Here is a 15,395-nt window from a genome sequence, read left to right on the forward strand (position 1 = left end):
ACAATCCTTCCACAGATGACTGGTCGGCTTATCCTGGGTTCCATGTTTTGGGCGAGTCTGATTTATCATGGCCTCAAGGTTGAACTTTGGCTCCAAACCGGGGCGCCTGCGTTTTCCCCGTGCGATGTTGGTTATTACTTTGTGTGTTGGTGTTAGCCACAAAGTCTAAACCGTCGCCCGTCTTACGCTTACCATTACCACCTTGACCTATCGTGTTATGTTGTCCCTTTGCATTGCCACCCTTCTTCCCCTTCCCAGCCTTCTCCTCATCAAACTTAGGATCTTTAGTGCTACCAGAGTCGGCATACTTGACGAGAGCTGCCATGAGCTCCCCCATATATTGCAATTACGCTTAAGCCGCCCCAGTTTCTTCTTAAGGGGAAGGAAGTGGCAATTCTTCTCTAACATCAGGACTGCTGAACTGGCGTTGATACTGTCCGATGAGTGTATAACAGCTGAAATCCAGCGCACCTAATTGGTTGTTGACTCACCCTCACCTTGGACGCAAGAATCCAAATCTAGAATTGACATAGGCCGCTTGCACGTGTCTTTAAATTTTTGAATAAATCACCTTTTCAACTCTGCCCATGATCCAATGGAGTTAGCGGGCAGGCTTTTCAACCAAGTACGAGCCGGCCAGTCCAACATCATGGTGAAATAGTTAGCACATGCAGCATCACTGACATCCAGCGTCTCCATAGCCATCTCATAACTCTCAATCCAAGCCTCTGGGGGCTGATCCGCCGTGTAGTTAGGCACCTTACGGGGGCCCTTGAAATCCATAGGCAAGCGCTCATTGCGTAGAGCCGGCACTAAACATGGCACACCCAAGGTTCTAGAGGTCATTCCTGCTTCCATAGATGTTGACGGATAAACCAGAGATTGTTGTTGAGCCGCCAATTGTGCCGCCAGCTCTACCTCACCTCATGCCCTGCCCTGGTCCACCAAAGCCTGAGCATCATTGCACGGTCAGGCCTACGACGCTGATTGTGGTGTCGTTCACTGCTTGACATGGCTAGTTCATCAATATGCCTTCTATAACTCCGGCTTGGACGTGGTGTTGGATGGATACAATCGCCACTATATGAATAAGTCGCCTGCTGAGCCACAACTGTCTAAAGAAGTTCTCCAACTCTCCGTATTTCCATCGCTGCTGGTGACTCATCCTGAGCCGGGAGAGCCGCCAGTCGAGTAGCCGCAGCTATCATGTTATCCAAAGGGTTAGAAAAATGACCTGACGGTGTCCGAACATGTTGAGGAGGGGTCAAATTCAAACGTGGGGGGTCTGCAGCATGAGGTTGAACCGGTTCTCCAGCCGTCGGTGTCTCAATGGCCCGATCCACATCAGGCGGGTTACTGGTTCCTGCCCCAGGCGTGTTAAAAAGGTTCCTCGCATCATAAGCCAGGGGTAACCGACTCACATGCATTCTGTTAAAGGCTGTGTTTGATGCATCCTGGTCCAAGCTTAAGCATAAGCTCTCTTCCCGAAGCCGTTCCGCCTCCCTCTGCAAGGCGGCTCACTTTGTTGCCATCCTGGTGTTCTCCGCATTTAATTCCTCCTTCGCTTGGGCTATCTCATCACGTAACTTTGCAACGTTCGCATTATGCTGAGTTTGGTTCACTGAGTTAACCTCCGTCGTTAACAATGTTGCCAGGGCATCCAATAGATCAGACAAAACTTGAGCTGGCGGGCGCACAGGGCCTCCTGCCCCGGCAGTCGTCGCCGTTGCTAACCCCGAGACTAGTTCTACAGTAGTTCAAGAATCCTGCCCTGGTTGTGTACCGACCATGAAGATCGCAACCTAGTGTGGTGGCTCGTAGGGGTCCGAAATACTGTCACCATCGGAACAGCCCCCAAGCCCACCATCCTGAACCCGATAGATGGAATTGGTCTCACCGGTTGAGGACTCGTCGCCTGAATAGACAACCGTCTCACCACCGGATTCAGATCCTCCTTCCTACTCCGCTGCTTGAACGAAGCTAACAAAGACATGCTTCGGGGCGGCTTGAACCTTGGCGGGTCGCGCGCGTCGAGCCGTTTCAATGATGTCGGTGCAGGTATCCCGCTCAGCTTCTGATTCACCAATCTTGCCAATGAAGACATGGATTCCGCCAAAGGGGACCCAGTACCCGTACTCGATTGAGCCGGCCTCGGGGCCCCGGTCCTCATCATCGATGTAGAGCTTGCCTCGATGACTCCTAGTCATCCGGCCCACAGCATATCCCTTGAGCCCTGCGAAGCTGCCCTTCAAGAACTCGAAACCACCGTGCGCTGGCCCCACGGTGGGCACCAACTGTCGTGGAATTGTCACGACAGATGCCCTAGCATGAGGACTTAGGTGTGGAGCCATCGCTATGAGGTTAGCTTGAAGGGGTTAAAACGGGACAAGGGACACAGAGAGTTTACCTAGGTTCGGCCCCTCACAACAAGGTAAAGGCCTACTCCTGCTTTAGGTTGTATTGCTTGTGTTTCAATTACCAGGGAGCGAATACGCTTGACCTAGTTCTTGACCTATTGTTTCCTGCCCTAAACCGTCACCGGGTCACCCCTTTTATATACACAGGCTGATGCCCGATAACTTACAGAGTCCCGGCCGGCTCATACACAATGTGTCCGGCTCGGTGACAGAACTACACTTTCCTTAACATACAAGTTAACATATTGCGGTTTACGCCCGTGGGCCTCAAGTCTCCTCCAGGTCTTGGGCTTTCAGTAAGTTTGCTTCGTGAACCGCCATCTTCAATATCTTCATGGGCCTTCTTGTTATGGACCATTAGTGATATGACCCGGCCCTCCTGGGCGGGTCATACCCAATAATTATATCCCCAACACTACTCATGCTAGTAACCAATGTTACTTATGCATAATGCATCTTCATGACCGTTGTTGCTCTCTAGTTGGCTGCTTCTGAACATATTTGCTAGCCTTCGCCTGTACTAAGTGGGAATTCTGCTTGTACATCAAAACCCTGAAACCCAAGTTATTCCATATGAGTCCACCATACCTACCTATATGCGGTACTACCCTGCCGTCCTAAGTAAATTTGCATGTGCCATCTCTAAAAACTTCAAATAAATATCCTTTTTGTGTGCCTGGATTGTTCATAGAGCGACAGGAGGTAGATGGTATCTTCCATATTAAGTGGGTTATTCTCAGGTTGGGTGTTTATACACTCACTATTGCACGAGAAAAGAGCGGTAATAGGGATTCCCAGTCCCAAATTGCAAAAGGAACCTATCAATAATCAAACAAAAACTCCTATGGAGAAAAAACTTTTACTTTACCGCTTGGGAACCGTTACTACTTTGTTTAGCATGTAAGATATTGATAACTGATGGTCGCGAAGTAAACAAGAAGGGTGCATGTCTCAAAATTTCATTTGTCTCTGTTTCAAAAACTTGAGCTCTGGCACCTCTGCATATCACTGCTTCCCTTTGCAAAGGGACTATCTATTTACTTTTATGTTGTGTCATTACCTTCTCAAATAAGCGCCAAAACCTGAGAGCACTGCTATCATGCTGATGCATTGTGTGTAGCTAATGTTGGATGCATCATGACTGGATCTTTTCTACCATGAATTACAATGTTTTGTCGTTGCTTGAAGTTTGTAGGTGCTTTGCATTTATGTTTTGCGGTCTTAGAAAGGGCTAGCGAGATGCCACTATTGTCATATTGTATCATGGTTGTTTTGACAACGTGTTGCTGTTTGAGATGACTTATTATTGGTCGCTAGTTGATTATGTCATTCATATGAGTTAATATAATTTTTAAGAGTTATTGTCGACATGGTTAGTTGTAATCTTTGCTGAAAACCTAGGTGTTGTTTAAGCTTATTTGTGGAAACAAGAGCAAAAGAGTTCGTAAAAGTTTTTATTTTTCACTTTTAGTTTATCAACTGAATTGCTTGAGGAAAAGCAAAGGTTTAAGCTTGGGGGAGTTGATACGTCTCCGTCGTATCTACTTTTCCTAACGCTTTCCTCTTGTTTCGGACTCTAATTTGCATGGTTTGGATGAAACTAACTCGGGCTGACGTTATTTTCAGCAGAACTACCATGTTGTTGTTCTTGTGCAGAAATCAAAGTTTTCGGAATGGAACTAAACTTTGCGAGCATTTTTTATACAATAAAAGAGAATTTCTGGAGCAAAGAACCACCAGAGGGGGGCACCTGGGTGGGCACAACCCACCAGGGCATGCCACCCCCTCCAGACGCACCTAGGTGGGTTGTCCCCACCTAGTGGCCCCGCAGACCCTGAAACCAACGCTATAAAATCCTATTTTTCCAGGAAAAAACCAAGGAGAAAGAATTATCACGTTTAACGAGACAGAGTTGCCGCCGTCTCTTGTTCTTCATCAGGAGGCCAGATCTGGAGTCCGTTCAGGGCTCCAGAGAGGGGGATCTTTGATCTTCATCATCACCAACCCTTCTCCATCGCCAATTCCATGATGCTCCCCACCGGGAGTGAGTAATTCCTTCGTAGGCTCGCTGGTCGGTGAGGAGTTGGATGAGATTCATCATGTAATCAAGTTAGTTTTGTTAGGGCCTGATCCCTAGTATCCATTATGTTCTGAGATTGATGTTGCTATGACCTGATGTCTGCTAGAACTACGTCGGTATTTCCCCCAAAGAGGAAGGGATGATGCAATATAGCGACGGTAGGTATTTCCATTAGTGACGAGCCAAGTTATCGAACCAGTAGGAGAACCTCCTCACACCAAGTAAAAACACCTGCACACAAATAATAAATACTCGCAACCCGACGTGTTAAAGGGGTTATCAATCCCTTTTGGGTACGTCGGCTCAAGATAGGCAAATAACATGAGATAAAAGTGGTAGATAGGATAAATAGATCGCAGAACAAATACATTGCAGCAAGGTATTTTCGTATTTTTTGTTTAATAGATCTGAAAATAAATGCAAAGGAAAATAGATCACAAAGGCAAATATGATGAAAAGAGACCCGGGGGCCATAGGTATCATTAGTGGCTTCTCTCGAGAAAAATAGCAAATGGTGGGAAAACAATTACTGTTGGGCAATTGATATAACTTCAAATAATCATGATGATATCTAGGCAATGATCATTACATAGGCACCACGTCCAAGATTAGTAGACCGACTCCTGCTTGCATCTACTACTATTACTCCACACATCGACCGCTATCCAGCATGCATCTAGTGTATTAAGTTCATGGACAAACAGAGTAATGCAATAAGAATGATGACATGATGTAGACAAGATCTATTTATGTAGAAATATACCCCATCTTGTTATCCTTAATAGCAACGATACATACGTGTCGTTTCCTTTTCTGTCACTGGGATCAAGCACCATAAGATCGAACCCATCACAAAGCACCTCTTCCCATTGCAAGATAAATAGATCAAGTTGGCCAAACAAAACCCAAATATCGGAGAAGAAATACGAGGCTATAATCAATCATGCATATAAGAGATCAAAGAAGACTCAAATAACTTTCATGGATAAAAACATAGATCTGATCATAAACTCAAAGCTCATCGGACCCCAACAAACACACCGCAAAAAGACTTACATCATATGGATATCCAAGAGACCATTGTATTGATAATCAAGAGATAGAGGAAGCCATCTAGCTACTAACTACGGACCCGTGGTCTACAAAGAACTACTCACGCATCATCGGAGAGGCGCCAATGGACATGATGCACCCCTCTGTGATGGTGTCTAGATTGGATCTGGTGTTTCTGGACTCTGCGACGGCTGGAATTGATTTTCGTTGACTCCCCTAGGGTTTCTGGAATGTTGGGGTATTTATAGAGCAAAGAGACGGTTCAGGGGGCACCCGAGGTGGGTACAACCCACCGCGGCGTGCCCGGGCCTCCAGGCGCGCCTTGTTGGGTTGTGCTCCCCTCGGAGCACCCTCAGGTGCTTTGCTGGCCCACTGGATGTCTTCTGGCCCAAAAGAATCCAAAAAAAGTTTTGTTGTGTTTGCACTCCGTTTGGTATTGATTTCCTGCGATGTAAAAAACATGCAGAAAAGAGCAACTGGCACTGGGCACTATGTCAATAGGTTAGTAACAAAAAATGATATAAAATGACTATAAAATGATTGCAAAACATCCAAGAATTATAATATAACCGCATGGAACAATAAAAATGATAGATGCGTTGGAGACATATCATGACTTTGCCATGCTGAAAGCTCGTCACTTTGGGCTTGGGTGCCATGATTTCAGATCTGAACCGTTTATGTTATCACCATTATATCCATGTTCTAGATCCGATTTTGCAAGTTACAGTCACCTACTACGTGTTATGATCCGGCAACCGCGGAGTGACAATAGTCAGGACCACTCCCGGTGATGACCGTAGTTTGAGGAGTTCATGTATTCACCGTGTGCTAATGCTTTGTTCGGGTTCTCTATTAATAGGAGGCCTTAATATCCCTTAGTTTTCAATAGGACCCCGCTGCCACGGGAGGGTAGGTCAGAAGATGTCATGCAAGTTCTTTCCATAAGCACGTATGACTATTTACGGAATACATGCCTACATTATATTTATGAACTGGAGCTAGTGTCGTATCGCCATAGGTTATGACTGTCTCATGATGAATATCATCCAACGAATCGCCGATCCAATGCCTATGATTTTCCTATATGTTGTTCTTGCTACCCTATTGCACTTGCTACAAAACTACTGCTATCATTGTTACCGTTACTGTTGCTGTTGATATCATAATCAAAACTATCATATTACTGTGCTACTAATCACTTTGTTGTAGATAATTAATCTCCAGGTGTGGTTGAATTGACAACTCAGCTGCTAATACTTGCAAATATTCTTTGGCTCCCCTTGTGTCGAATCTATAAATTTGGGTTGAATACTCTACCCTCGAAAATTGTTGCGATCCCATATACTTGTGGGTTATCAGCAGGGCAGGGGTGCGAGGAGGCGTTGGGGAGGCGACGGCTAGGTCGAGGAGGCGTCGGCGACGAGGAGCAGGCGACGACGGGGCAGGGCGCATTGACAGCAACGGCGACGAGGATCAGTCTGGTGGCGTCGGAGCGCAGGGTTGTTGGCGTCAGGGGAGAATGGGGAAAATTCCTAAGTGCCACTTATATAGGAAAACCTTTAGTCCGGTTCGTGGCACAAACCAGGACCAACGCAATCTTTTAGTCCCGGTTCCTGACACCAACTGAGACCAAAGGCCAGTTTTCAGCAGCCAAAAGGGCGGGAAGCAGAGACCTTTGGTTCCCGTTGGTCGCATGAACCGGGACCATAGGTGTAAATAGGTCCCGGTTGGTGCCACCAACCGGGACCAAAGGTTGGTATTGGTCCCGGTTGGTGCCACCAACCGGGATGAAAGGTGGGTGCTGCTGTGGCCAAAACTTTAGTCCCACCTCGCTAGGTGAGAGGCACTGATAGTTGTTTATAAGCGTTGTTGCGCCTCCCCTTTCGAACTCCTCTATATTGCAGGCCTACTGGCCTAAATCTGTCTCTCTGCCTATGGGCCTTCTGGGCTTGCTACGGGCCTGAATCCTGGCCCAACTGGCTGGTTGGGTTTCTAGTCGTATTGAGGCCGTGGTGGCCCAGTAGGCGGCATTTTTTTCCATTTTTTGCTTTGTTTTTTGCTTTATTTATTTTCCTTATTTCTACTTACAGCTAAATACTTACAGTTTTTCAGTGATTGTTTTTGCTTTTAGGTCACAAAAATTATAAACTTTCTGTTAGTGCCATTAGCTTTCAAATTTGAATAGTTTAAATTTGAATTCTTTGAATTTTTTTGAATCACTAGTTTGTGAATAACTTTACTATAAAAATAGATTTTTGAGTGATTCTTTTTCCTACTATTTAATATTATTGTGTTTTATCATTATATTCAATTTGATAATTTTTAGGTTATTTTAAATGTTTGTTTTAATCAAAAACAGATTTTGTAATTTTAGTATTAAAGTTTCTAACAAAAAATACTATATGAATTTGTTTTTTCTATTAATGTTTTCAACAAAATATACTTTGATAATTTTAGTTGCATAAATTTTATATAATTTTAGTTTAAAAAATACTAGAGGTTTATAAAATCTCTTTAGTTGATTCCTTTTGTTATTAGAGATTTATAAAAGCTTTTTAGTTGATTCTTTTTGCTATTGAAGAATATTATAATTTTGTTTTAGTTGATCATAACAGAATATTTAATTGATTATTTTTAGTTCATTATTTTTTCTATTAGAGTTTCATAAAAGTTTTTCTAGTTCATTCTTTTTGCTATTAGTTCATTCTTTGAGCTAAATGACCCTGAAATTTAAAAGCACTACAAATGAACTCTGAAAAGGTTGAAAGTTGGCATGGTATCATTATTTCACCGGCATAGCATGTTCTAAAAAGTTGGGAGGGTTACGACAAAAGTTGGTTGCACTTCGTGTACAAAATGGACAGTCTCTTTCGAAGTATCAAGGTTTCGGACGGAAACTCATCTGTTTCAAAAGGGATTTTGTTTTTTGAACTTATTTGAACTCCAGACTTTTTGTGTCTTCAAAATGCACCATTCAAAGCCACATCATCAATTTTCAACCCTTTCTGACTTCAAAATGCACCATTCAAAGCCACGTCATTAATAGAAGTTCATCATCAAATTAAAACCAAAGAATAGTAGTGATCAAATGTTATTACTAAAAAAATAAATACATAAAGTTCATACATAGTTCTCATTGAACAACATATAGATCTCTAGAGCATCTAATTAAACCATACATTAAAACTATGTAAAACATTCGATGCAACAACATATGCGATCATAATCGCAACTAAGGTAATAATTAATCCAACTGCATAATGATACCAAGCCTCAATATGAATGCCATATTTTCTAATCTTTCTAATCTTCAAGCGCATTGCATCCATCTTGATCTTGTGATCATCGACGACATCTGCAACATGCAACTCCAATCTCATCTTCTCCTCCTCAATTCTTTTCAATTTTTTCTTCAAGTAATTGTTTTCTTTTTCAACTAAATTTAACCTCTCGGCAATAGGGTCAGTTGGAATTTCTGTTTCACATACCTCCTAGATAAAAACATCTATGTCACGTTGGTCGGCATAATTGTCATAAACACTAAATGAAACCAATAGTTATAAAAGATAATATATACCACATCCGAATCATAGACAGGACGGGGGCCGACGAAGGCAGATACCAAAACTATCGCACTATATAATAACAAACAATAATAAAAGTAAGAAAATTATACAAGTATCTATCTAAATCATACAAGTAAGAATTTTTTTGTTTTAGAAAGAAGATAAGAACAAGAGACTCACCATGGTGGTGCCGGCGACAAGCTCGGCGCGGGCGATCGATGGTGGTGAGGACGGGGACGGGACATGACGAACCGCCAAACCTAGACAAATCTTGAGGAAAATGGAGCTTCGATAGGGAGCTTCTAGAGGAGAAAGCTTAAGTGTGGCTCGGGCATTTCATCGAACACCTCATGTGCATAGGAGGTGAGCTAGAGCACCACAAACCCCTCCCACGGCCGGCCACAAAAATAGAGCACTGGCTCTGTTCGCGGGCAGGGGCGGGGGTATATATAGGCCTCTCTATAGTCTCGGTTTGTGGCTAAAACCGGGTCTAGAGGACAACCTTTGGTCCCGGTTCCAGCCACCAACATGAAGGAAATATGCCCTAGAGGCAATAATAAAGTTATTATTTATTTCCTTATTTCATGATAAATGTTTATTATTCATGCTAGAATTGTATTAACCGGAAACTTAGTGCATGTGTGAATACATAGACAAAACAAATAGTCCCTAGTATGCCTCTACTTGACTAGCTCGTTAATCAAAGATGGTTATGTTTCCTAACCATAGACATGTGTTGTCATTTGATGAACAGGATCACATTGTTAGGAGAATGAAGTGATGGACATGACCCATCCGTTAGCTTAGCATTATGATCATGTCAGTTTCATTGCTACTGATTTCTTCATGACTTATACAAGTTTCTCAGACTATGAGATTATGCAACTCCCGAATACCGGAGAAACACTTTGTGTGCTACCAAACATCACAACATAAATGGGTGATTATAAAGGTGCTCTACAGGTGTCTCCAAAGGTGTTTGTTGGGTTGGCATAGATCGAGATTAGGATTTGTCACTCCGTGTTTCGGAGAGGTATCTCTGGGCCCTCTCGGTAATACTCATCACTATAAGCCTTGAAAGCATTGTGACTAATGAGTTAATTGCAGGATGAAGTATTACGGAATGAGTAAAGAGACTTGCCGGTAACGAGATTGAACTAGGTATTGAGATACCGACGATCGAATCTCGGGCAAGTAACATACCGATGACAAAGGGAACAACGTATGTTGTTATGCGGTTTGACCGGTAAAGATCTTCGTAGAATATGTAGGAGCCAATATGAGCATCCAGGTTCTGCTATTGGTTATTGACCTGAGATGTGTCTCGATCATGTCTACATAGTTCTCGAACCCGTAGGGTCCACACGCTTAACGTTCGATGATGATTGGTACTATGAGTTTATGTGATATGATGGACCGAAGGTTGTTCGGAGTCCCGGATGTGATCACGGACATGACGAGGAGTCTCGAAATGGTGGAGACATAAAGATTGATATATTGGAAGGTTATATTCGGACACCAGAAAGGTTCCGGGGGTCACTGGATAAATACCGGAGTACCAGGGAGTTACCGGAACCCCCTAGGGGGTCAATGGGCCTTCATGGGCCTTAGTGGAAATAGAGGGCAGCAAGGGAGCTATGGGGCGCCCCCCTAGGCCCAAACCGAATTGGTTTAGGGCTTGGGGGGCGGTCCCCTCTTTCCTTCTCCCCTCCTCCTCTTTCCTTCCCCTCCTACTTGGACTAGGAAAGGGGGAACCTACTCCTAGTAGGAGTAGGATTCCCCCTTGGGGCGCACCCTATGAGGTCGCCGGCCCCCTCCCCTTGCTCCTTTATATACGCGGGAGGGGGGCACCCCTATGACACACAAGTTGACAATTGTTTTAGTCGTGTGTGGTGCCCCCTCCACAGATTTCCACCTCAGTCATATCATCGTAGTGCTTAGGCGAAGCCCTCCGCCGGTAACTTCATCATCACCGTCACCATGCCATCATGCTGATGAAGCTCTCCCTTGACCTCAGCTGGATCTAGAGTTCGTAGGATGTCACCGAGCTGAACGTGTGCAGATCGCGGAGGTGACGTATCTTTGGTTCTAGGATCGGTTGGATCGTGAAGACATACGACTACATCAACCGCGTTGTCATAACGCTTCCGCTTTTGGTCTACGAGGGTATATGGAGACACTCTCCCCTCTCATTGCTATGCATCTCCTAGATAGATCTTGCGTGAACGTAGGATTTTTTTTGAAATTACCGCGTTCCCCAACAGTGGCATCTGAGCCAGGTCTATGCGTAGATGTTATATGCACAAGTAGAACACAAAGAGTTGTGGGAGATAATAGTCATACTTCTTACCGGCATGTCATACTTTGATTCGACGGTATTGTTGGACGAAGCGGCTCAGACCGACATTACGCATACGCTTACGCGAGACTGGTTCTACCGACGTGCTTCGCACACAGGTGGCAGGTGAGTGTCAGTTTCTCCAACTTTAGTTGAATCGAGTGTGGCTATGCCCGGTCCTTATTGAAGGTTAAGACAACACACTTGATGAAAAATCATTGTGGTTTTGATGTGTAGGTAAGAACGGTTCTTGCTAGAAGCCCGTAGCAGCCACCTAAAACTTGCAACAACAAAGTAGAGGACGTCTAACTTGTTTTTGCAGGGCTTGTTGTGATGTAATATGGTCAAGGCATGATGTGATATAAATTGTTGTATGAGATGATCATGTTTTGTAACGAAGTTATCGGCAGCTGGCAGGAGCCATATGGTTGTCGCTTTATTGTATGCAATGCAATCGCCATGTAATTGTTTTACTTTATCACTAAGCGACAGCGATAGTCGTAGTAACAATAGTTGGCGAGACGACAATGATGCTACGATGGAGATCAAGGTGTCGCGCCAGTGACGATGGAGATCATGACGATGCTTCGGTGATGGAGATCATGAGCACAAGATGATGATGGCCTTATCATGTCACATATTTTGATTGCATGTGATGTTTATCTTTTATGCATCTTATTTTCCTTAGTACGGCGGTAGCATTATAAGATGATCCCTTACTAAATTTAAAGGTAGAAGTGTTCTCCCCGAGTATGCACCGTTGCTACAGTTCTTCGTGCTAAGACACAACGTGATGATCGGGTGTGATAAGCTCTTCGTTCACATACAACGGGTGCAAGCCAGTTTTGCACACGCAGAATACTCGGGTTAAACTTGACGAGCCTTGCATATGCAGATATGGCCTCGGAACACTGGAGACCGAAAGGTCGAGCGTGAATCATATAGTAGATATGATCAACATAGTGATGTTCACCATTGAAAACTACTCCATCTCATGTGATGATCGGACATGGTTCAGTTTATTTGGATCACGTGGTCATTTAGATGACTAGAGGGATGTCTATCTAAGTGGGAGTTCTTAAGTAATATGGTTAATTAAACTTTAATTTATCATGAACTTAGTCTTGATATTATATGGCAAATTATATTGTAGACCAATAGCTCGCGTTGTAGCTTCCCTTTATTTTTGATATATTCCTAGAGAAAAATAAGTTGAAAGATGATAGTAGCAATGATGTGGACTAGGTCCGTGATCTGAGGTTTATCCTCATTGCTGCATATAAGTATTATGTCCTTGATGCACCACTAGGTGACAGACCTATTGCAGGACAAGATGCAGACGTTATGAATGTTTGGCTAGCTCAATATGATGACTACTTTATAGTTTAGTGCACCATGCTTTAAGGCTTAGAATCGGGATTTCAAACACGTTTTGAACGTCATGGAATATATGAGATGTTCCAGGAGTAGAAGTTAATATTTCAAGGAGATGCCTGAGTTGAGAGATATGAAATCTCTAACAAGTTCTATAGCTAAAAGATGGAGGAGAATTGCTCAGCTAGTGAGCATGTGCTTAGAATGTCTGGGTGGTACAATCACTTGAATCAAGTGGGAGTTAATCTTCCAGATAAAATAGTGATTAACAGAGTTCTCTAGTCACCATCACCAAGCTACTGGAAATTCGTGATGAACTATAGTATGCAAGGGATGACGAAAACAATTCCCGAGCTCTTCGTGATGCCAAAATCGACGAAGGTAGAAATCAAGAAAGAGCATCAAGTGTTGATGATTGACAAGAACACTAGTTTCAAGAAAAGGGCAAAGGGAAAAAAGGGAACTTCAAATAGAATGTCAAGCAAGTTGTAATTCCTATGAAGAAGCCCAAACACATGGTAGATAAGAAGGATGGCAAAGTGAACAAAGGTATATTCTACATACAGATTATTGATGTGTACTTTACTAGTATTCATAATAACCCCTAGGTATGTGATACTTGTTCATTTTCTAAGATAAGTAACTCCAAACAGGAGTTACAGAATGAACAGATCCTAGTTAAGGGTGAAGTGACAATGTGTGTTGGAAGTGGTTCCAAGATTGATATGATCATCATCGCACACTCCATATACTTTCGGGATTAGCGTTGAACCTCAATAAAAGTTATTTGGTGTCTGCGTTGAGCATGAATATGATTAAATCATGTTTATTGCAATATGGTTATTCATTTAAGATAGAGAATAATTGTTATTCTGTTTACATGAATAAAACCTTCTATGGTCATACACCCAATATTGATGGTTTATTGAATCTCGATCGTGGTAATACACATATTCATAATATTGATGGCAAAATATACAAAGTTGATAATGATAGTGCAACTTATTTGTGGCACTGTCATTTGGGTCATATCGGTGTAAAGCGCATGAAGAAACTCCATAAAGATGGACTTTTGGAATCACTTGATTATGAATCATTTGATACTTGCGAACCGTGCCTTGTGGGCAAGATGACTAAAACTCCGTTCTCCGGAACAATGGAACGAGATAGTGACTTATTGGAAATAATACATACCGATGTATGCGGTCCAATGAGTGTTGATGCTCGTGGCGTGTATCATTATTTTCTGACCTTCACAAATGATTTGAGAAGATATGATTATATCTACTTAATGAAACACAAGTCTGAAACATTTGAAAAGTTCAAAGAATTTCAGAGTGAAGTGGAGAATCATCGTAACAAGAAAATAAAAGTTTCTACGATCTGATCGTGGAGGAGAATATTTGAGTTACGAGTTTGGCCTTCATTTAAAACAATGTGGAATAGTTTCACAACTCACGCCACCTGGAACACCACAGCGTAATGGTGTGTCCGAATGTCGTAACCGCACTTCATTGGATATGGTGCGATCTATGATGTCTCTTACCGATTTACCACTATCGTTTTGGGGTTATGCATTAGAGACAACTACATTCACTTTAAATAGGGCACCATCAAAATCTGTTGAGACGACGCCTTATAAACTGTGGTTTGGCAAGAAACCAAAGTTGTCGTTTCTTAAAATTTGGGGCTGCGATGCTTATGTAAAAAAGCTTCAACCTGATAAACTCGAACCCAAATCGGAGAAGTGCGTCTTCATAGGATACCCAAAGGAAACTGTTGGGTACACCTTCTATCACAGATCCGAAGGCAAAATCTTTGTTGCTAAGAATGGATCCTTTCTAGAGAAGGAGTTTCTCTCGAAAGAAGTGAGTGGGAGGAAAGTAGAGCTTGATAAGGTAATTGTACCTTCTCCCAAATTGGAAAGTAGTTAATCACAGAAATCAGTTCCACTAATTCCTACACCAATTAGTGAGGAAGCTAATGATGATGATCATGAAACTTCAGATCAAGTTACTACAGAACATGTCGGGGATATACCCCGCGGTATGACCCGACCGGACTTGACGTTTCATTGGTAACCCGCCGGAGAATTGGCAACTCACCGGATTGGCGGCTCTATAGTCTGACAACTCACGAGGCTGGTGACTCCCTTATGAGCATAATGAGACCTAGCCACAAATAGCATGTAGGGCTATTATCGGATGATGTTTCCCGAGGCCCGAAGCTGTCTAAATCATTGTCTTGTGTGTTGCGTCTCTCGTCTGGATCATCCCCTGTCAAGCTACCACATAGATACGTTGGCCTCACGACTAAGTCCTCACACTAGGACATCTGCCGTGACAATTCCACGATAGTTGGCGTCCACCGTGGGGCCTCCGCATAGTGGTGATGAGTTCTTGGAGGGATCTTTTCTCAGGGGTCGAGAAGTTCATGATTTTCCGGATGAAGAAAATCGGTTTTAGAAGGATATACATCGTCAACCAGCAGTCGGAATAGCGCATACGAAATTAAGATTTGTAAGATTTTAGGGTTGCGGGCTAAGCGGCCGCTACGAGCGCCAT

This window comes from Triticum dicoccoides, chromosome 7B (assembly GCF_002162155.2).
Source record: "Triticum dicoccoides isolate Atlit2015 ecotype Zavitan chromosome 7B, WEW_v2.0, whole genome shotgun sequence".
NCBI lineage: Eukaryota > Viridiplantae > Streptophyta > Magnoliopsida > Poales > Poaceae > Triticum > Triticum dicoccoides.